This window comes from Tamandua tetradactyla, chromosome 17 (assembly GCF_023851605.1).
Source record: "Tamandua tetradactyla isolate mTamTet1 chromosome 17, mTamTet1.pri, whole genome shotgun sequence".
In the NCBI taxonomy this organism is placed as follows: domain Eukaryota; kingdom Metazoa; phylum Chordata; class Mammalia; order Pilosa; family Myrmecophagidae; genus Tamandua; species Tamandua tetradactyla.
This window is the reverse complement of record NC_135343.1, coordinates 35,664,181-35,686,152: the sequence shown is the minus strand read 5'-3', so window position 1 is coordinate 35,686,152 and position 21,972 is coordinate 35,664,181. Positions and strand designations below refer to the sequence as shown.

Below are 21,972 nucleotides of genomic sequence, written 5' to 3'. Positions count from 1 at the left end.
CCCCATGCTCTAGGTGTCCCCACCCCACCAGCCGCAGTGCAGGAACTTGCCCACACCACCACCCCAAGTGCAGCCCAACCCACCTCTCATGCTGCCCTCCTGAGCACTACCTCCTCCTCCCTGTTCCTTGCAGGCTATTGCCAGCACATAAAAGTTGTGTGCTAACCTCCATACCTAGGATACCCCCACCTCCCACCTATAGTGTAGCACAGTCTCACTCCGCCCTCCCTGAGCTCAGTGCATCAGTTTACAGCACTCCCAGGGCCACCAATGCATACAGGTCCCCAATCATGTCATTCAGCTCTGGGAACCGCACTTTACAGCAGTCCTAGAACTGCACATGCACATAACCCTCAGCCTCATTTCCCAGCTCTGAGAAAGTGTCGACCTGCACAACTGGGTCATATCTGACCCCAGTCCATGAAGACAGAACACCAACCTGTTGCCACAGTTCTATGCATGTGCACAAAGGGTCCCGTGCCTTACACCAGTGCAGACCAGGGTTATGCCACCCAAACTGGTGCACCCACACAGCTTCATCCTCCCTGGCCGCTGGGTACCCACATACATAAGCATCAGTGTAACATCCCCAAATGGCGCCATACCTGCTTTGAAACAAATCACTGTACTGAGTACTCCACCCTGTGCCCTGCTCCCTGCTGTATAACATCTCGCAAACACAAGGCCTTAAACTACTGAAAGAAATCAACTCTCAAAGTAAATCAATCAAGATATTTATTGTGACAAAGACAGTAGAAGATCATTAAGTATATCACAATGCAGACAGATATAGACCTGCCTAATGACCAAATTAAAACACCAGAGGAGACACAGATGGTGGAACAACTAATCAAAGATGTTCATACAACTCTACTTAATAAAATAAGTGAGATAGCAAATGACATAAAAGGAGATCAAGAACACAGTAGAAGAGCACAAGAATAAATGGAAAAATAGCAGAAATCACAGAGATTAAAGAATCTCGTTGACCAAATAAAAAACATACTAGAATCACACAACACTAGATTTGAAGAGACAGAAGAAAGAATAAGTGATCTAGAGGAAAGGATAAGTGACTTCAAAGACTTAAAACAACAAATGGCAAAAAAGATGGAAAAAACTGAAGTCCCATATAGGGGGGAGGGCAATGATTTCACTTGCAGAGTTGGGCTTAGAGAGACTAAAGCCACATCTGAGCAACAACAGATGTCCTCCAGTAGTAACTCTAACACATGCCTATAGGCAGTCTAAGCTTCTATGCTACCTACATAAGCTTTACAGGAGTAAGTTTCAAGTATGGGCAAAGTCCCCTGAGGGAGGGGAGAAAAACTATGGAACTTATGTAACTATTTAACCTTATCATCAGGGAATGCCCTGATACTGTGTCTAACTTTAGGGATACCCAAATCAATAGACTATGCCTTCGATCATGAGGCTTACTCTTGTGAAGCTTATGTAGGTAGCGGAGAAGCTTAGGCTGCCTATAGTCATACCTAAGAGTTACTTCTGGAGGACTTCTGTTGTTGCTCAGATGAGGCCTCAGTCTCCCTAAGCCCAACTCTGCAAGTGAAAGCATTGCATGATTTGGAATGAATTCTCCACCTCCATGTATTCTCACTGCTATCCAAGTTGTAACAATATCAACCAATAGGTGAATAATGTTTGCTGTACACATCAACAAAAATGGGAAAAGATGTTATAATAACTTTTCTAATAAAGAATGAGCTGATAATAAAATTAATAAGTATATTCTAATGAGACTTTTTTTTTAAACATTGTAGATTTTATCAAAAAAAGCATGCAGATAATCTCATCAATTTCCCCTCCTAAAACTAACAACATGGTATACAACATAATGGTAGCAAGCAATGTGGTCAAGTAGGGCTATTCTTTAGTTCATATTATAAGAACATGGAAAGGACATCTCTTGTCTAAATTATTAAAGTAATATCTTATTTACAGAATAGTTTATTGTGTGCTATTTCATTTATTATGAACCCCAATATGAATAAAATTGATACAACTCCTTCTCTATTAAAATGTCTATCTGCCTTTCTTTACCTTCTGAAGTATTACATAAACTAAATCACACATCAGAAGTTTAACTCTTTCTCCTATGTAAGAGGAGTGTGTGTATTTGAGGGAGGGGCTATTTATTACAAAGAAATTTCTAAATTATTCTGTCATGTACTAATACTTTAATTATCAGGTCTCTTACAAGACAGTGACAACTAAATAAATGCCATTATCATTAGAATTTATTAAAAACTTGTGAAATATACAGACTAAAGTGAAAAACATACTGAAAGAATAATAAAATGAATACTCTGAACACATCACCATTTCAGCTTAAGAAACAGGACGTATCAATATCCGAAAGGCAACATGTCCCCTCCTTAACTGCATCTTCCAATTCCCTCCTCCAGAGGTCAGTAACGTAACCTAGATTTAGTCCTTTCTACCCTCTTTCAAAATAGATTACCACTTATGCATATATCCCTAAAAAATATACTGTTTGATTATACATGTCTTTAAATTTTATACAATGAAATGACAACACCACCATTTTGCGGCTTATTCTTCATGTTTAGCATCATGTTCTGGATATTCTTTCTATGCTGATGTGTACAATTGTGATTTATTAATTTCCATTGCTCCCAGCATTCTACTCTATGAATATTCTATAATTTATCTATCCATTTTACTGTTGATGGACAGGGGGTTGCATACAGGTTCACTTATTTATTTGATAATATTAACCAAACTGCTGGGGATATTTTTATACTTACTTCTGGTGCCATGTAAATAATTTAGGACAGATTTCTAGGATGGGAATTGCCAGTCATAGGATATGTATATGTTCAACTTTACTAGAAAATGACAAATTGTTTTCCAAAGTAGCTGTATTAATTTACACACCCTGACAATTTCTGTTGTTCTACATTTTTACCAATACTTTTATTGTCCGTCTCTTTCATTTTTTCCAATCTAATTAAGTACTAACTCATGTTTTTAATTGCACTTCCCTGATAACTGATGGCATTGGTTATCTTTTCATAGTTTATTGGGCAAGTGTTTCCACCTCTGTGAAATCTTTTACTACTGTGTTATTTTTTGATTATGGATTCATATTAGTTATGTACACATTCTTGTACTGTGATGGTTAATTTGATGTGTCAATTTGGTCACGTTATAGTGTCCAGTTGTTTGGTCAAGCAAACACTGGCTGATTATTGCTGTGAAATATTTCATGGATTTAAATCATAAGTCAGTTGATTGTATCTACAGCTGGTTACATCTACAATCTAAAGAGGATATTGCTCTCAACAATGAGAGAAGTCTCAACCAATCAGCTGAAGACCTTAAAGGGAGAAATAGGCGGGCCGCGGTGGCTCAGCGGGCAAAGTGCTTGCCTGCTATGCCGGAGGACCTCGGTTCGATTCCCGGCCCCAGCCCATGTAACAAAAACGGAGAAACAGAATATAATAAAAAAAAACAAGAAAATGTTTAAAGATGTTTCCCTTTCTTCCTTCCTTCCTTCCTTCTATCCTTCCTTCCTTCTCTCTGTCTTTCCTTTAAAAAAAAAAAAAAAAAAGGGAGAAATAATTATTTCAGCAGTTAAAAAGAAGACATTCAACTTGCAATTGCCCTATAGATTTTGGATTTGCCAATTTCAATAATATCTCTAATTATCTATCTATCTATCTATCTATCTATCTATCTATCTATCTATCATCTTATCTATCTATCTATCAGTTCTGTTTTCTGAGGAATCCTGACTAATAGAGATTTTGAGTTTGGTTCCAAGAGTGGTTCTTCAAAAACAGAATCTTAAGGATGAGATTTCTGAGTTAGTTCTAGGGATTTTGGAATTGAGTCTGATTAGATTAACAGGCACTGATGACTACATTTCCAGTGATCAAGAAGGCACTTGTAGACCATGGCATGAGTTGGCAGTGGAGATAAATTGAATATTAAATACTGCTACTCAAATATTTATGAGAGGCAAGACTCTGGGTAACAATATATTTGATACTTTAACAGAGTTTTGTGGAGTTAAAAAGTATAACGATGTTGGTTGGTTATTCCTAAATATGCTGGATATAGTTCTTAAAGAAAGGGATGAGTTCAAAGCTTCAAAAATCCAGTTCAAGCACCACATGAAGGATGTGAAAGTTTCTATGTGTACTCTAAGAAATTCTTATTTCTTATAGCTATAGACTTGAGATTTTTGAAAACCAGACCCAAAGTCTTACAATGCAAGCAGATGAATTTCAATGTAAACTGAATTCCCACCCTTGCAGGGTGTCTGCTGTTAAAGTGAGGGCAATGATGGGGAAGGAATGGGACCCTGAAGATTGGAACAGGGACATATTGGCTGATAATGATGACTATGGGGACAGTTTAGCAGAAAGCCTAGATTCTGCTGAGTGTTCTTTGTCAGATAAACCCCTGATGATTTACCCTGAGGATTCAACCATTGACCACCAGTCTGCTCTAAAAAGTCAACCATCCTACCTCCATCTGAAGAGATTAACACTGTTGTACCAGGTAAACCTGTAATTGTCCCTCCTAAAGAAACAGTCCTTACACTTCTGTCTGAAGAAATTTAACCCTTTTTCAGCAAATGAAACTGTAATGGAATACCTTGAAGTAGTTCTGGCTTGCAAGACACTGCTAATTACTCTCATGACTGAACAGGTCAGGTACAAAGCATGACTCATAAAAGGGTATGATATACTCCAAAAGAAGCACACAATTTTTTCAATTTATATAGACAGAAATCAGGGAAATATGTATGGGAATGTATATCAAGTGTGTGAGATAATGATGAGAGGAACAAAAAGTTGGATCAGGCTGACTTTATTGATATGGGCACACAACACAGATATTCTGAATTCAATGTTGTAGCCCTAGGGGTTAGAAAAGACTCTAATGTCTGTTCAGGTGGCTTGCTGAAGCTCAGAAGGAAAGGTGGCCTATGTTACCTTAAATTGAAATGCCAGAATTGCTCAGGTACAATGGAGATGAGGGGATCCAAGGGCTTAGAGAGGTTGAAACGAGTGGATTTACTATGTAAGACTAGCTCATCCACCCAGGAATGTTCAAAGGACACACCTTTCACCAGGATAGTTGAATTATGTTAGGCGAAAGTATTATTTTTATTTAAAGATTAAGTATAGTTGGAGGAGATGTTCATGAGTGCCAAGCTGTTTGGTTAAGCAAGCACTGACCTAAATATTACTTTAAGGGTAGTTCATAGATTTAAAATATCAGTCAGTTGATTGCATCTATGGCTGCTTATACTTACAATTATCAAAGGAGTCTCCTTAACTGGAAAACTGATGCAAAAAGAATGTCTATCTCTACTTCAGTCAGCTAGCTTTCCTGGGGAAATCATCACAACTTTCATCAGTGTTCCCAGCTTGCAATTTGACCTATAGAATTCAGACTCGGCTATTCCAAAAGTTGCATGAGCCAATTCCTACAGAATATTACATAATGTTTACATACCTACATATACATACAAATATACATATACACATATATATACATATACATATATACAGATACATATTTATCCTGTTGGTTCTATATCCCTGGAGAATCCTAATACAGGTACCAAATACACTGTCACTTAAATGTGTTACACATATCTTCTAGTTTTTGGTTTGTATTTTCATTCTCTATGGAATCTTTGGAATGAGCCCAATTTCTTAATTTTAATGTAGATTCATCAACCTTTTTCCTTTATGGTTTGTGTTTTTTCATTCTGTTTAAGAAAATCTTCTGAACCTGATATCTTGAGGCTATTCTACACTGCCTTGTAAACCTTTTATACCTTTGCTTTTCCCATTTAAGAGTTAGGTGTAAATTTCATGTTTTCATTTTTTTAAAAAATTAATAGACATCATAGTATCATTTATTAATAGTGCAATGCCCACTGTTAAAAACCTGATGTCCATATATGCATGTGTCTGTTTCTGAGCTCTCTATTCTATACTACACTGACCAACTGCTCTGACCTTGCAACAGGACAATATCACCTTAACCACCAGAGCTTTATCTTAGATGGCTACTAGGACAAATTTCCTCCTCCTTATTTTATTATTCAGGAGTGCCTTTGGCTATTAGTGACTTGTTTTTCCAAAAAGTTTTAAGTTCTATGAAAAATCCAATAGTGGTTTGTCACGGTCAGGTGCATGTGTCAACTTGGCCAGATGGTAGTACCCAGTTGTCTGGTCAGACAAGTGCTGGCCTGTCTGTTGCTATGAGGATATTTCATGGACTTAAATCATGACCACGCTGGCAGCATCCAACTGGATGGAGTGTCTTCTGCAATGAGCGATGCTTAATCTAAACAGTGGAAGGCTTTTAAGGAGGACACAGAAGAGATAATCACTCTTCCTGCTTCAGTCAGCCAGCCTCTCCTGAGACCTTCACTGGCACTGCCAGCTTGTGGCCTGCCTTACAGATCTTGGACTCTTATATCTCCAAGGTTGCCCATCCAGCCTCTCCTGAGAGTTCATTGAGGACCTTCAGTGGAGCTGCCAGCTCACAGCCTGCCCTATAGACCCTGGACTCTAGATCCCCACGGTTACATAAGACACTTCTATAAATTGATATTTACAGATATCTCCTATTAATTTTGTTTCTCTAGAGAACCCTAGCTAATACAGGCTTCCAGGAAGATGGCAGAATAGGGTAGGTTGATTTCATCCCTCCTCAAAGGAACAGCTGGAGAAGTGCCAGAAAAACAACTGAGACACTGATTCCAGGGTGAAGTGACCTGGGAGGGTCTTCTACACCACAGAGGGAGGTCCTGGTTGCAAAAGCTGAAGAATTGAGACTCAGAGAACCAGAGATCATCCAGCTTGTGTATACAGTGTAACATGCCCCTTTCCAAACATAGGCCTGAGGCCCTCAGGAATGCACAGACAGGGAGATGGGGACTATCAAGTAGGTCAAACTGCGTTCCTTGAACACATTACAATCACCCATGCCACCCCCTCCCTGAGACCCAGACTCCCCACACCCCATGCACCTGAATGCTGTCATCTGCCCCCACACCATGCTCCAAGCACTCCCATCCCCCACACCCATGCACAGCCCTGCCTCACACACCTGTCCAATGCATGTGCACCCACCAAGCCTAGCCTGACACACCTCTCCCATGCAAGCACACATTCTTACCCTACTCCTCCCAAGACCTGCAAATGAGAGCCCAGCCCCTTGACTCCCACCTGCCCCTCCTTGCCCTCTGCGGATCCATATGGCAGGTGCTCATCTTCATACTGCAGCCACTCCTGCCCCCAGCCCATACATTGGGCAACCACACCCCCCCACCTGAACTCTATGCATCAACATCAGTGTCTGCCCCCTTGCCCCACGAGTGCTCACATGAACATCCTCAACTCGCCCAGCCAGCTCTGCACAAGAGCTGACTTGCGCATCTGGGCCACACCCAAGCCCAGCCCATGCAGGCACAACCCTACCCACTGACACTGAGCTCTATGCACACACACACACCAGGCCCTACCCTCAAGAACTATACACACTAGGGTCCCACCCCTCAGACCCACGCACAATCACACAGCCATATCCTCCTTGCCAGGTACCCATGCATCCCTGCACCAATATCTTGACCATGGTATCCAATGCTCTGCACACATATGCACCCTCATCAAACCCCCCAGCAGAGGCATCCTGCTCTCATACCTGGCAGGTGCTCAAGTTTGCATCTGTGCCACATAGCACTGGCAATGCAAACATGTGCACCCCTGCTCCACCCCACCCCTTGCACCTGCACACCTGTGCCAGGGCCCTACCTACCCAACATCACCCGCCATGGTTCACATACTGCAACCCTCACAACCTGTGCCCCACCCCTGCACACTCACGAATCTGCATCCCAGCCCCCTAGAACACTCCCCCTGTGTAAGGCCTCACCAGTGCACACAGAGGACAAACAAATGTCCTCTGTGCCCCATATACCAAAGCCTGATATCCAAAACCCCCACACCCCATAGCCCACACACATCCTGCCAGCACAACAGTCCCTGTGCATCTGCACAGTCTCCAACCCAACTCTCACCATGCCCTTCATAAGTGTTCCCAATGTCTCACCATATTCCTGTGTTCCAAGGCCTGCCTGAGCAGCACCCCACTCCCACAGCCCCTGCACTGCACATCCACAATTCCATGCCCTGGACTTCATGCTCAAAGGCACCAGTGTAGTGTCTCCAACCTGTGCCTCTACCTGTGCTGCAAACTGTCACCATACATGCTCTGCATCCTGTTCCACACTCATCTAGCAAATAGAAAACTTTAGACTACTGAAGGAAATCAACTTTCAAAATAACCTATCAAGATATTTACATGCCATGAAGGCAATAGAAGATCACTAAGCATGTCAAGATTCAGAAATATATAGCCCAGTCTAATGACCAAATTAAAATAACAGGGGAGACAAAGACTTTGCAACAACTAATCAAAGGAGTTCATATAACTCTACTAAATAAAATCAGTATGATGAGTAATGACATAAAGGTGATCAAGAAGACAATAGAAGAGTATAAAGAGGAATTTGAAAGAATAAATAGAAAAGTAGTGGCTATGAGAGATTAAAGATGCTGTAGACCAATAAAAAATATGCTAGAGACACAGAACAGCAGATTTGAAGAGGCAGAAGAAAGAATAAGTGAACTAGAGAACAGGACAACTGATTTCAAACACACATAACAGAAAATGGAAAAAAGGTGGAAAATTTGAATTCAATCACAGGGAATGATGGACAAAACAAAGCACAGAAATATAAGAATCACTGGTATCCCAGAAGGAGAAGAGAAGAGTAAAGAGCTAGGAAGATTACCTGAGGATATAATGGAGGAAAACTTCCCAACCCTTATAAAAGGTATAAATATGCAAATTAAAGAAGTCCACCAAACTCCAAACAGAATAAATTCAAATAAGCCTATCCCAAGACACATACTAATCAGTCTGTCAAATGTTGAAGAGAAGCAGAAAATCCTGAAAGCAGTAATAGAAAAACCATCAACTATATACAAAGGAAATCACATAAGACTGAGTTTGTACTATTCAGCTGACAAGATGGAGGCGAGATGGCAGTGGTACGATATTTTTAAGATACTGAAAGAGGAAAATGTCCAGACAAGAATTCTGTACCTAGCCAAATTGTCTTTCAATACTGAGGAAAAGATTAAAATTTTCATAGACAAACAAATGCTGAGAGAATTTTCAACAAGAGACAGGTGCTACAAGAAATACTAACGGGAATTCTACCAGCTGAAAAAAAAATACAGGAAAGGGAGGTCTGGAGGAGGGCACAGAATTGAACTGAGTCAGTAAGGGTAACTTAAAGGATAAAGGGAGAAAGATGGAAAATAATATATTGATCTGAAAAATAAAATCAAAAGGTTAAGATGGTAGATTCAAGAAATGCCTTCATAGTAATAACTTTGAATGTTAATGGAACAAGCTTACCAATTAAAAGATAAAGATGGGCAGAATGGATTAAGAAATATAATCCAGATATATGCTGCTTACAAGAGCCTCATCATAGACAAAAGGATATAAACAGACAGAATGTGAAAGGATGGAAAAAGATGTTCCATGCAAGCTGTAACCAGAAGAAAGCAGGAGTAGCTATAAGAATATTGGACAAAATAGAGTTTTAATGTAAAGACATCATAAGAGACAAAGAAGGACACTTAAATACTAACAAAGGAAACAATTCACCAAGAAGAAATAACAATCATAAATGTCTATGCTCCCAATCAAGGAACTGCAAAGTACATGAGACAAACACTGGCAAAACTGAAGGGAGTGATAGATGTTTCGAAATAATAGTAGGAGACTTCAGTATACCACTCTCTTCTATGGATGGAACAACCAGGCAAAGAATCGAAGGAAACAGAGAACTTAAACAATTTGATAAATGAATTCAACCTAACAGACATATACAGGTTGCTACACCCAAAACACCAGGATATACATTCTTCTCTAGTGCTCATGGAACATTCTCCAGGATAGATCATCTGCTAAGGCACAAAACAGGTGTTTATAAATTTAAAAACACTGAAATTCTTCAAACCACTTTCTCTGATAACAACAGAATGAAGATGGAAATCAATAGCTACCAAAGAATGAGAACTTTCACGAATATATGGAGATTAAATAACACACTTTTAAACAATGAGTGGGTCAAAGAAGAAACTGCTAATGAAATCAGTAGGTATCTGGAGACAAATGAAAACAAGAATACAGCATATCAGAACTTATGTGACGCAGCAAAGGCTGTGCTGAGAGGGAAATTTATTGCCCTAAATGCCTATATTAAAAAAAGAAAGAGAAAAAAATGATGACTTAATTGCTCACCTGGAGGAATTTGGGAAAAAGCAGTCAAATAACCCAAACCAAATAGAAGAACAGAAATGACAAAGGTTATAGCAGAGTTAAATGAATGGGAGAACAAACAAACAATAGAAAAAAATCAAGGGAAACAAAAAAAGTTGGTTCTTGATAAAATCAATAAAATCATTGAGCCACCAGCAAGGCTGACAAAGAAAAAAAAGCTGGGATGCAAATAAACAAAATCAGAAATGAGAGGGGGATTACCACAGACCCTGAAGCAATAAAAAAAAAATCCTAAAAGGATATTATGAACAACTGTACACCAATAAACCAGACAACTCAGACGAAATGGGCAAATTCCTAGAAACATACAAACAAGCTACACTGATTCAAGAAAAAATAGAAGATCTCAACAAACTAATCACAAGAGATTCAACCCATCATTCAAAATCTTCCTACAAAGAAAAGCCCAAGGACAGATGACTTCACAGGAGAATGTTATCAAACACTCCAGAAAAACTAACCTCAATCCTGCCCAAATTCTTCCAAAAAAACTGAGGAAAAAAAGAACACTACAGAAACTCATTTTATGCAGCTAACATCATTTTAATACCAAAACCGGGTAAAGATGCTACAAGAAAGGAAAACTACAGGACACATCCCAGATGTTTAGATGCAAAAATTCTCAACAAAATCAAATCCAACAACATATTAAAAGAATTATACACCATGAACAAGTGGGGTTTATATCAGGAATGCAAGGATAGTTCAACACAAGAAAATCAATTAATGTAATACAGCACATTAACAAACTGAAAGGAAAAAAATCACTTGATCATCTCAATTGATGCTGAAAAAGCATTCGACAAAATTCAACATCCCTTTCTGAGAAAAACACCTCAAAAGACAGGAATCAAAAGTTAACGTCCTCAGTATGATAAAGGGCATAAATAAAAAACCCACAGCCAGCACTGAACTCAGTGGTGAGAGACTGAAAGCTTTCCCCCTAAGGTCGGGAATGAGATTAGCATACCTGCTATCCCCATTATCATTTAACATTGTACCAAAAGTTCTAGCTAGAATAATCAGGCCGGAAAAAGAAACAAAAGGCATTCAAATTAGAAAGGAAGAGGTAAAACTTTCATTATTTGCAGATGACATGATACTATAGTCAGAAAATCCTGAGAAATCTACAACAAAGTTACTTGAACTAATAAACAAATTCAGTAAGATGGTGGGACATAAAATTTATGCAAAATCAGTAATAACTATACACAAGCAATGACCTAACTGAGGGGTCAATTAAGGAAAAAATTCCATTCAAAATAGCAACTAAAGGAATCAAATATCTAGGAATGAGCTTAACTAGGGATGTAAAGGATTTGTACCCAGAAAACTACATACCATTGCTAAAAGAAATCAAAGATGATCTAAATAGGTGGAAAGACATTCCCTGCTTTTAGTTAAGCTGTCAATTCTACACAAATTGATCTACAGATTCAATGCAGTAACAATCAAAATTCCAACAACCTAGTTTGTAGATTTGGAAAAGGTAGTTACCAAATGCATCTGGAAGGGAAAGAGACCCAGAATAGCTAAAAGGATCCTAAAAAAAGAAGGAACTGGGAGGATGAACACTTCCTGATTTTAAAACTTATTATAAACCACAGTGGTCAAAATAGCATGATGCTAAACAAGTGGAAAGACATTCCCTGCTCATGGATAGGTAGATTAAATATAGATAAGATGTCAATTCTACCCAAATTGATCTTTAGATTCAATGCAGTATCAAACAAAATTCTAGCAACCTACTTTGAAGACTTGAAAAACATAGTTATCAAATTTACCTGGAAGAGAAAGAGACCCCAAATAGCTACAAGTGTCATAAAAAAGAAGAATGAAGTGGGAAGATTAACACTTCCTGATTTTAAAACTTATTATAAAGCCATAGTGGTCAAAACAGCATGGTACAAGCACAAAGTAACAAGTATTGACCAATGGGATAGAATTGAGGGCATAGAAATAGACCACCACATCTATGGTCAACTGATCTTCGACAAGGCCCCAAATCCACTGAACTGGGACAAAACAGTCCATTCAATAAATGGGCATGGGAGAACTGGATATCAATAGTCAAAAGAATGAAAGAGTATCCTTACACCCTATACAAAAACTAACTCAAAGTGGATCAAACACCTAAATATAAGAACCAGTACCATCAAAGTCCTAGAAGAAAATGTGGGGAAACATCTTCAAGACCTAGTAATAAGAGATAGTTTACTAAACTTTACACCCAAATCACAAGCAAGAAAAGAAAAACTAAACAAATGGAATTCTTCAAAATCGATTGCTTTTGTGCCTCAAAGACCTTGCCAAAAAGGTGAAGAGGCAGCCAACGCAATGGGAGAAAATATTTGGAAATCACACATCGGTTAAAGGTTCGTTATCCTGGATACATAAAGAAATCATGAAATTCAACAACAAAAGAACAAACAACCCAATTATAAAATGGGCTAAAGGAATGAATAGACATTTTTCTGAAGAGCAAATAAAGATGGCTAAAAAGGACATGAAGAGACCCTCATTTTCATTAGCTATAAGGGAAATGTAGATTAAAACTACAATGAGATACCATGTCACATTTATAAGAATGGCTGCTATTAAACAAAGAGGAGGCTACAAATGTTGGAGAGGATGTGGAGAAACTGGCCACGTATGCACTGTTGATGGGAATCTATAACGGAACAGTTACTATGGAAGACAGTTTGGCAGTTCTTCAGAAAAGTAAATATCGAGTTGCCCTATGACCCAGCAATACCACCACTCAGTATATACTCAGAAAGGTCAAAAGCAGGGACACAAATAGACATCTCCACGCTGATGTTCATAATAGCATTATTCACAATCATCAAAAGATGGAAACAATCCAAGTGCCCATCAACAGAAAAGTGGATTAACAAAATGTGGTATATACATAAGCTGGAATATTATGCAGCAGTAAGACAAAATGACATCCTAAAGCACATGACATGATGATGAGCCTCAGGAACATAATGCTGAGTGAAATAAACCAGACACAAAAGGATAGAGACTGTATGATTTCACTTTTATGGCCACAGTAAAGGTAAAATAGAGGTTTATGATACAGAATATACGGTGCCTAGAGATACAGAGAAGCTAGAGAGGGGTGAATGGTTAGCTAATGAGGTTGAACTTAAATGTAAGGGGAATAGATAGAAGTGAAGGTGGTTCACGAGTGGTTCTATAAGTAACATTACCATATTGAAAGTGGGCAGGATTGAAAGGGGTTTTATAGACCCATGTCTCCCACCAATTACCACTACAAATATAATTTTTTTTCATGAAACACTGCAAAGGTATGAATAGTGTATAAAGAATGTAAAAGTATCGCTTCTCAGCCTTTTGGCTAAGATCAAGTGTAGTATCTGTCCTTATCAGTTTAATATCTGATATGTCCTCTATCTGAGGACAACATATTAAATTGATTTTTGGGAGAGGGAGTTGGAAAAGGATCTTGCTCCATCCACTCCACGCATCATCCTGGTATTGCAGTACTTCCAGGAATGGTGCTTATCCCTTTTGGGGATGTTTTACCAGTTAAAAAAAAAAAGCCCATCTTGTTTTCTGTTGTCTTGGTAAACACTTTTACTTTAAAATCTTAGTTAATTTTTACTTATGTTTTCTTTTAACTTTATAATAGTAGGTTTAAGAATTATAGAGCTTTGATGCATGACCAAGTTTTGTTTTACTTTTAGATTTCTGTCTTTAGAGAAAGAAAGGAAAAACCTTTTCTGAGCTTGTGTCACTGGTTTAAAATTAGTTCTGTGTTTCTTTTGCTAGGGTTCCAGGGGAAAAAGGAGGGTGGTAGGTGTGTTGTCTGTGGGAGAATCTTTTAAAATGATTACTTTTCATGCATGAAAATTTTTGTTTAGTTTGTGTTTTTTAATTGTTCATTTGTTTTTTAATTTATTTTGTTTTGTTTTGTTTTAAAAAAAGAATGTAAAAGTTCAGAGTATGGGGGAAAACTGTTATTGCATGCTTTGGGCTAAATTTAACAGGAAACCATAGACAGTACCACAGCAACACCAGGGGTAAATAATTGGGGGAGAGACAAGAGTTGCATAGGCTGCCATTTTACTTTCTTGACAATTTCTTTGTTGCATAAAAGTGCTTAAATTTTACGAGTTCCCATTTATCTACTTCTTTTTTCAATGCTTGTTCTTTGGGTGTAAGATCTGGGAAACTGCCTCTTATTATAAGTTTTATAAGATATTTCCTTACATTTTCTTCTAACAGTTTTATGGTCTTAGCTCTAATGTTTAGGTCTTTGAGCTACTTTCAGTTAATTTTTATATTATGTGTGAGATATGGATCCTCTTTCTTTCTTTTGCATATGGATATCCAGTTCTCCAAGCACCATTTATTGAAGAGGCTGCTCTGTCACAGGTGGGTTGTCTTGACTGCCTTATCAAAGATCAACTGTCCATAGATGAGAGGAACACTCAATTAAATTCCACTGGTCATTATATCTATCTCTATGCCAGTGCCATACTGTTTTGACCACTGTACCTTCATAATATGCTTTAAAGTCAGGTAGTGTGAGACTTCCCACTTCATTTATCTCTGTCAAGATGTTTTTAGCTATTCAAACAGCTATTTTTCTATTTCTGCAAAGTAGGTTTTTGGGATTTTAATTGGTATTGCATTGAATCTATAAATCAATTTACGTAGAACTGACATCCTACCTATGTTTAGTCTTCTAATCCATGAACAACACAGTATGCCTTTCCCCTTATTTAGGTTTTCCATGATTTCTTTTAGCAATTTCTTGTAGTTTTCTGTGCATAGATCTTCTGCATCCTTAGTCAAATTTATTCCTAAATATTTTATTCTTTTGGTTGATACTGTAAGTGGACTTTTTTTTGACTCCTCAGATTCTTCATTACTAATGTATAGAATCACTACTGATTTTTGGATGCTAATCTCGTACCCTGCCACTTTGCTGTTCTCATTTATTAGTTCTAGTAGCTCTGCTGTAGATGTTTCATGATTTTCAACATATAGTATCATATTATCTGCAAACAGTATGAATTTTACTTCTTGTTTTCCAATTTGGATGCCTTTTATTTCTTTTACTTGCTCTGGCTAGAACTTCCAGCACAATGCTGAATAATAATGGTGACAGCAGGCATCCTTGTCTTGTTCCTGATCTTGGAGGGAAAGCTTTCAGCCTTTCTCCATCGAGGATGATTTAGCTGTGGGTTTTTCATATATTCCTTTACCACGTTGAGGAAGTTCCCTTCTATTCCTATCCTTTAAAGTGTTTTCATCAAGAAAGTAAATTGAGACTTCCGGAGAAGATGGCGGCTTAGTAAGACGCACGGATCTTAGTTTCTCCTCCAGGACAACTACTAGGGGAGTAGAAACGATAGAGAACAGCTCCCAAAGCCACGACAGAGATAAAAAAGACAGCGTACCCCATCCTGGAATGGCTGGCTGGCTGAGAGAACCCACTCTGGTGAGATCGCCGAGGGGCGCGGGTGTCACCGGGCGGGGCGGCAAGTGGCCGGAGTCACTCCCTTCCCCCTCCCCGGGTCGGCTGGAAGAATTGGACAGGCGGTCCCCTCAAACCGCAGTGGCTGGCGCCCACACCACGCGCGGACCCCCGGAACAACTGAGAGAATTGGATCGGAAATCCCCAGGCCGCGGAGAACGGCGACAGGGGGGGCCTCTTCCAAACCCATGACTCCCCGGGAACATGCACTTTCCCGGGTGGGCCGCTGCGGCTGGCGCCCTCCCACCAAGCTTGGTGCCCCGGGCCGACTAGGAAATTCGGACGGGTGCTTTCCCGGGCTGCGGCGGCCAGCGACCCTCCCCGCGTTCAGACCCCGGGCCGGCTGGCACTCTTCCAAGCCGCTTCAGCTAGCGAACCTCCTGGACGGCGAGAGTTTTCCAAAGTTAAAGGACCCACAGCACCTTTTACTGGTGGGACCCGCAGACAAACGGGGCACCTACTGGGCAGGATAAGAAAAACAGAACCCAGAGATTTCACAGAAAAATCTTACAACCTTGTTGGGTCCGAAACCCAGGGAAATCTGACTAAATGCCCAGGCGCCAGCAGCAGAAGATAACTGTCCACGCTCAGAAGCTTGAGAATATGGCCCAGTCAAAGGAACAAACCAATAGTTCAAATGAGATACAAGAGCTGAGACAACTAATGCTGAATATACGAACAGAAATGGAAAACCTCTTCAAAAATGAAATCGATAAATTGAGGGAGGACATGAAGAGGACATGGACTGAACATAAAGAAGAAATAGAAAAACTGAAAAAACAAATCGCAGAACTTATGGAAGTGAAGGATAAAGTAGAAAAGATGGAAAAAACAATGGATACCTACAATGATAGATTTAAAGAGACAGAAGATAGAATTAGTGATTTGGAGGATGGAACATCTGAATTCCAAAAAGAAACAGAAAATATCGGGAAAAGAATGGAAAAATTTGAACAGGGTATCAGGGAACTCAAGGACAATATGAACCGCACAAATATACGTGTTGTGGGTGTCCCAGAAGGAGAAGAGAAGGGAAAAGGAGGAGAAAAACTAATGGAAGAAATTATCACTGAAAATTTCCCAACTCTTATGAAAGACCTAAAATTACAGATCCAAGAAGTGCAGCGCACCCCAAAGAGATTAGACCCAAATAGGTGTTCTCCAAGATACTTACTAGTTAGAATGTCAGAGGTCAAAGAGAAAGAGAGGATCTTGAAAGCAGCAAGAGAAAAACAATCCATCACATACAAGGGAAACCCAATAAGACTATGTGTAGATTTCTCAGCAGAAACCATGGAAGCTAGAAGACAGTGGGATGATATATTTAAATTACTAAAAGAGAAAAACTGCCAACCAAGACTCCTATATCCAGCAAAACTGTCCTTCAAAAATGAGGGAGAAATTAAAACATTCTCAGGCAAAAAGTCACTGAGAGAATTTGTGACCAAGAGACCAGCTCTGCAAGAAATACTAAAGGGAGCACTAGAGTCAGATACAAAAAGACAGAAGAGAGAGGTATGGAGAAGAGTGTAGAAAGAAGGAAAATCAGATATGATATATATAATACAAAAGGCAAAATGTTAGAGGAAAATATTATCCAAACAGTAATAACACTAAATGTCAATGGACTGAATTCCCCAATCAAAAGACATAGATTGGCAGAATGGATTAAAAAACAGGATCCTTCTATATGCTGTCTACAGGAAACACATCTTAGACCCAAAGATAAACATAGGTTGAAAGTGAAAGGTTGGGAAAAGATATTTCATGCAAATAACAACCAGAAAAGAGCAGGAGTGGCTACACTAATATCCAACAAATTAGACTTCAAATGTAAAGCAGTTAAAAGAGACAAAGAAGGACACTATATACTAATAAAAGGAACAATTAAACAAGAAGACATAACAATCATAAATATTTACACACCGAACCAGAATGCCCCAAAATACGTGAGGAATACACTGCAAACAATGAAAAGGGAAATAGACTCATATACCATAATAGTTGGAGACTTCAATTCACCACTCTCATCAATGGACAGAACATCTAGACAGAGGATCAATACAGAAATAGAGAATCTGAATATTACTATAAATGAGCTAGACTTAACAGACATTTATAGGACATTACATCCCACAACAGCAGGATACACCTTTTTCTCAAGTGCTCATGGATCATTCTCAAAGATAGACCATATGCTGGGTCACAAAGCAAGTCTTAACAAATTTAAAAAGATTGAAATCATACACAACACTTTCTCGGATCATAAAGGAATGAAGTTGGAAATCAATAATAGGTGGAGTGCCAGAAAATTCACAAATACATGGAGGCTCAACAACACACTCCTAAACAACAAGTGGGTCAAAGAAGAAATTGCTAGAGAAATTAGCAAATACTTCGAGGCGAATGAAAATGAAAACACAACATATCAAAACTTATGGGACGCAGCAAAGGCAGTGCTAAGAGGGAAATTTATTGCCCTAAATGCCTATATCAGAAAAGAAGAAAAGGCAAAAATGCAGGAATTAACTGTCCACTTGGAAGAACTGGAGAAAGAACAGCAAACTAATCCCAAAGCAAGCAAAAGGAAAGAAATAACAAAGATCAGAGCAGAAATAAATGAAATTGAAAACATGAAAACAATAGAGAAAATCAATAAGGCCAGAAGTTGGTTCTATGAGAAAATCAATAAGATTGATGGGCCCTTAGCAAGATTGACAAAAAGAAGGAGAGAAGATGCAAATAAATAAGATCAGAAATGGAAGAGGAGACATAATTACTGACCTCACAGAAATAAAGGAGGTAATAACAGGATACTATGAACAACTTTACGCTAATAAATACAACAATTTAGAGGAAATGGATGGGTTCCTGGAAAGACATGAACAAGCAACTTTGACTCAAGAAGACATAGATGACCTCAACAAACCAATCACAAGTAAAGAAATTGAATCAGTCATTCAAAAGCTTCCTAAAAAGAAAAGTCCAGGACCAGACGGCGTCACATCTGAATTCTATCAAACATTCCAGAAAGAATTAGTACCAACTCTCCTCAAACTCCTCAAAAAAATCAAAGCGGAGGGAAAACTACCTAATTCATTCTATGAAGCCAACATCACCCTCATACCAAAACCAGGCAAAGATATTACAAAAAAAGAAAACTACAGGCCAATCTCTCTAATGAATATAGATGCAAAAATCCTCAATAAAATTCTAGCAAATCGTATCCAACAACACATTAAAAGAATTATACATCATGACCAAGTAGGATTCATCCCAGGTATGCAAGGATGGTTCAACATAAGAAAATCAATTAATGTAATACACCATATTAACAAATCAAAGCAGAAAAATCACATGATCATCTCAATTGATGCAGAGAAGGCATTTGACAAGATTCAACATCCTTTCCTGTTGAAAACACTTCAAAGGATAGGAATACAAGGGAACTTCCTTAAAATGATAGAGGGAATATATGAAAAACCCACAGCTAATATCATCCTCAATGGGGAAAAATTGAAAACTTTCCCCCTAAGAGCAGGAACAAGACAAGGATGTCCACTATCACCACTATTATTCAACATTGTGTTGGAGGTTCTAGCCAGAGCAATTAGACAAGAAAAAGAAATACAAGGCATCAAAATAGGAAAGGTAGAAGTAAAACTATCACTGTTTGCAGACGATATGATACTATATGTCGAAAATCCGGAAAAATCCACAACAAAACTACTAGAGTTAATAAATGAGTACAGCAAAGTAGCAGGTTACAAGATTAACATTCAAAAATCTGTAGCATTTCTATACACTAGCAATGAACAAGCGGAGGGGGAAATCAAGAAACGAATCCCATTTACAACTGCAACTAAAAGAATAAAATACCTAGGACTAAATTTAACTAAAGAGACAAAAAAACTATATAAAGAAAACTGCAAAAAACTGCTAAAAGAAATCACAGAAGACCTAAATAGATGGAAGGGCATACCGTGTTCATGGACTGGAAGACTAAATATAGTTAAGATGTCAATCCTACCTAAATTGATTTACAGATTCAATGCAATACCAATCAAAATCCCAACAACTTATTTTTTGGAAATAGAAAAACCAATAAGCAAATTTATCTGGAAGGGCAGGGTGCCCCGAATTGCTAAAAACATCTTGAGGAAAAAAAACGAAGCTGGAGGTCTTGCACTGCCTGACTTTAAGGCATATTATGAAGCCACAGTGGTCAAAACAGCATGGTATTGGCATAAAGATAGATATATCGACCAATGGAATCGAATAGAGTGCTCAGATATAGACCCTCTCATCTATGGACATTTGATCTTTGATAAGGCAGTCAAGCCAACTCACCTGGGACAGAACAGTCTCTTCAACAAATGGTGCCTAGAGAACTGGATATCCATATGCAAAAGAATGAAAGAAGACCCATATCTCACACCCTACACAAAAGTTAACTCAAAATGGATCAAAGATCTAAACATTAGGTCTAAGACCATAAAACAGTTAGAGGAAAATGTTGGGAGATATCTTATGGATCTTACAACTGGAGGCGGTTTTCTGGACCTTAAACCTAAAGCAAGAGCACTGAAGAAGGAAATAAATAAATGGGAACTCCTCAAAATTAAACACTTTTTTGCATCAAAGAACTTCATCAAGAAAGTAGAAAGACAGCCTACACAATGGGAATCAATATTTGGAAACGACATATCAGATAAAGGTCTAGTATACAGAATTTATAAAGAGATTGTTCAACTCAACAACAAAAAGACAGCCAACCCAATTACAAAATGGGAAAAAGACTTGAATAGACACCTCTCAGAGGAGGAAATACAAATGGCTAAAAGGCACATGAAGAGATGCTCAATGTCCCCAGCCATTAGAGAAATGCAAATCAAAACCACAATGAAATATCATCTCACACCCACCAGAATGGCCATTATCAACAAAACAGAAAATGACAAGTGCTGGAGAGGATGCGGAGAAAGAGGCACACTTATCCACTGTTGGTGGGAATGTCAAATGGTGCAACCACTGTGGAAGGCAGTTTGGCGGTTCCTCAAAAAGCTGAATATAGAATTGCCATACGACCCAGCAATACCATTGCTGGGAATCTACTCAAAGGAATTAAGGGCAAAAACTCAAATGGACATTTGCACACCAATGTTTATAGCAGCGTTATTTACAATTGCAAAGAGATGGAAACACCCAAAATGTCCATCAACAGACGAGTGGCTAAACAAACTGTGGTATATACATACGATGGAATATTATGCAGCTTTAAGGCAGGATAAACTTATGAAGCATGTAATAACATGGATGGACCTAGAGAACATTATGCTGAGTGAGTCTAGCCAAAAACTAAAAGACAAATACTGTATGGTCCCAATGATGTGAATCGACACTCGAGAATAAACTTGGAATATGTCATTGGTAACAGAGTTCAGCAGAAGTTAGAAACAGGGTAAGATAATGGGTAATTGGAGCTGATGGGATACAGACTGTGCAATAGGACTAGATACAAAAACTCAAAAATGGACAGCACAATAATACCTAATTGTAAAGTAATCATGTTAAAACACTGAATGAAGCTGCATCCGAGCTATAGGTCTTTGTTTTGTTTTGTTTTGTTTTGTTCTTACTATTATTACTTTTATTTTTTTTCTCTATATTAACATTCTGTATCTTTTTCGGTTATATTGCTAGTTCTTCTAAACCGATGCAAATGTACTAAGAAACGATGATCATGCATCTATGTGATGATGTTAAGAATTACTGATTGCATATGTAGAATGGTATGATATCTAAAAAAAAAATGGACAGCACAATACTACCTAATTGTAATGTAATTATGTTAAAACACTGAATGAAGCTGCATCTGAGCTATAGTTGTTTTTTTCTTATATATTTTTGTATTTTTTATTTTTATTTTTTCTCTATATTATCATTTTATTTCTTTTTCTGTTGTCTTGCTATTTCTTTTTCTAAATCGATGCATATGTACTAAGAAATGATGATCATACATC

The 21,972-nt window shown here is 38.4% G+C and overlaps 1 protein-coding gene and 1 non-coding gene across 20 annotated transcripts in view; one reads left to right on the top strand and one right to left on the bottom strand.

Annotated features, from left to right (window-relative positions):
• EHBP1 (EH domain binding protein 1) overlaps positions 1-21,972 on the bottom strand; it is a 559,717-nt gene that overhangs the window by 272,820 nt on the left and 264,925 nt on the right. The gene's annotated exons all lie outside the window — the stretch shown is intronic.
• LOC143661792 (U2 spliceosomal RNA) lies at positions 13,782-13,972 on the top strand. Its single transcript, XR_013164844.1, has one exon. It is a non-coding gene; the product is annotated as a U2 spliceosomal RNA (small nuclear RNA).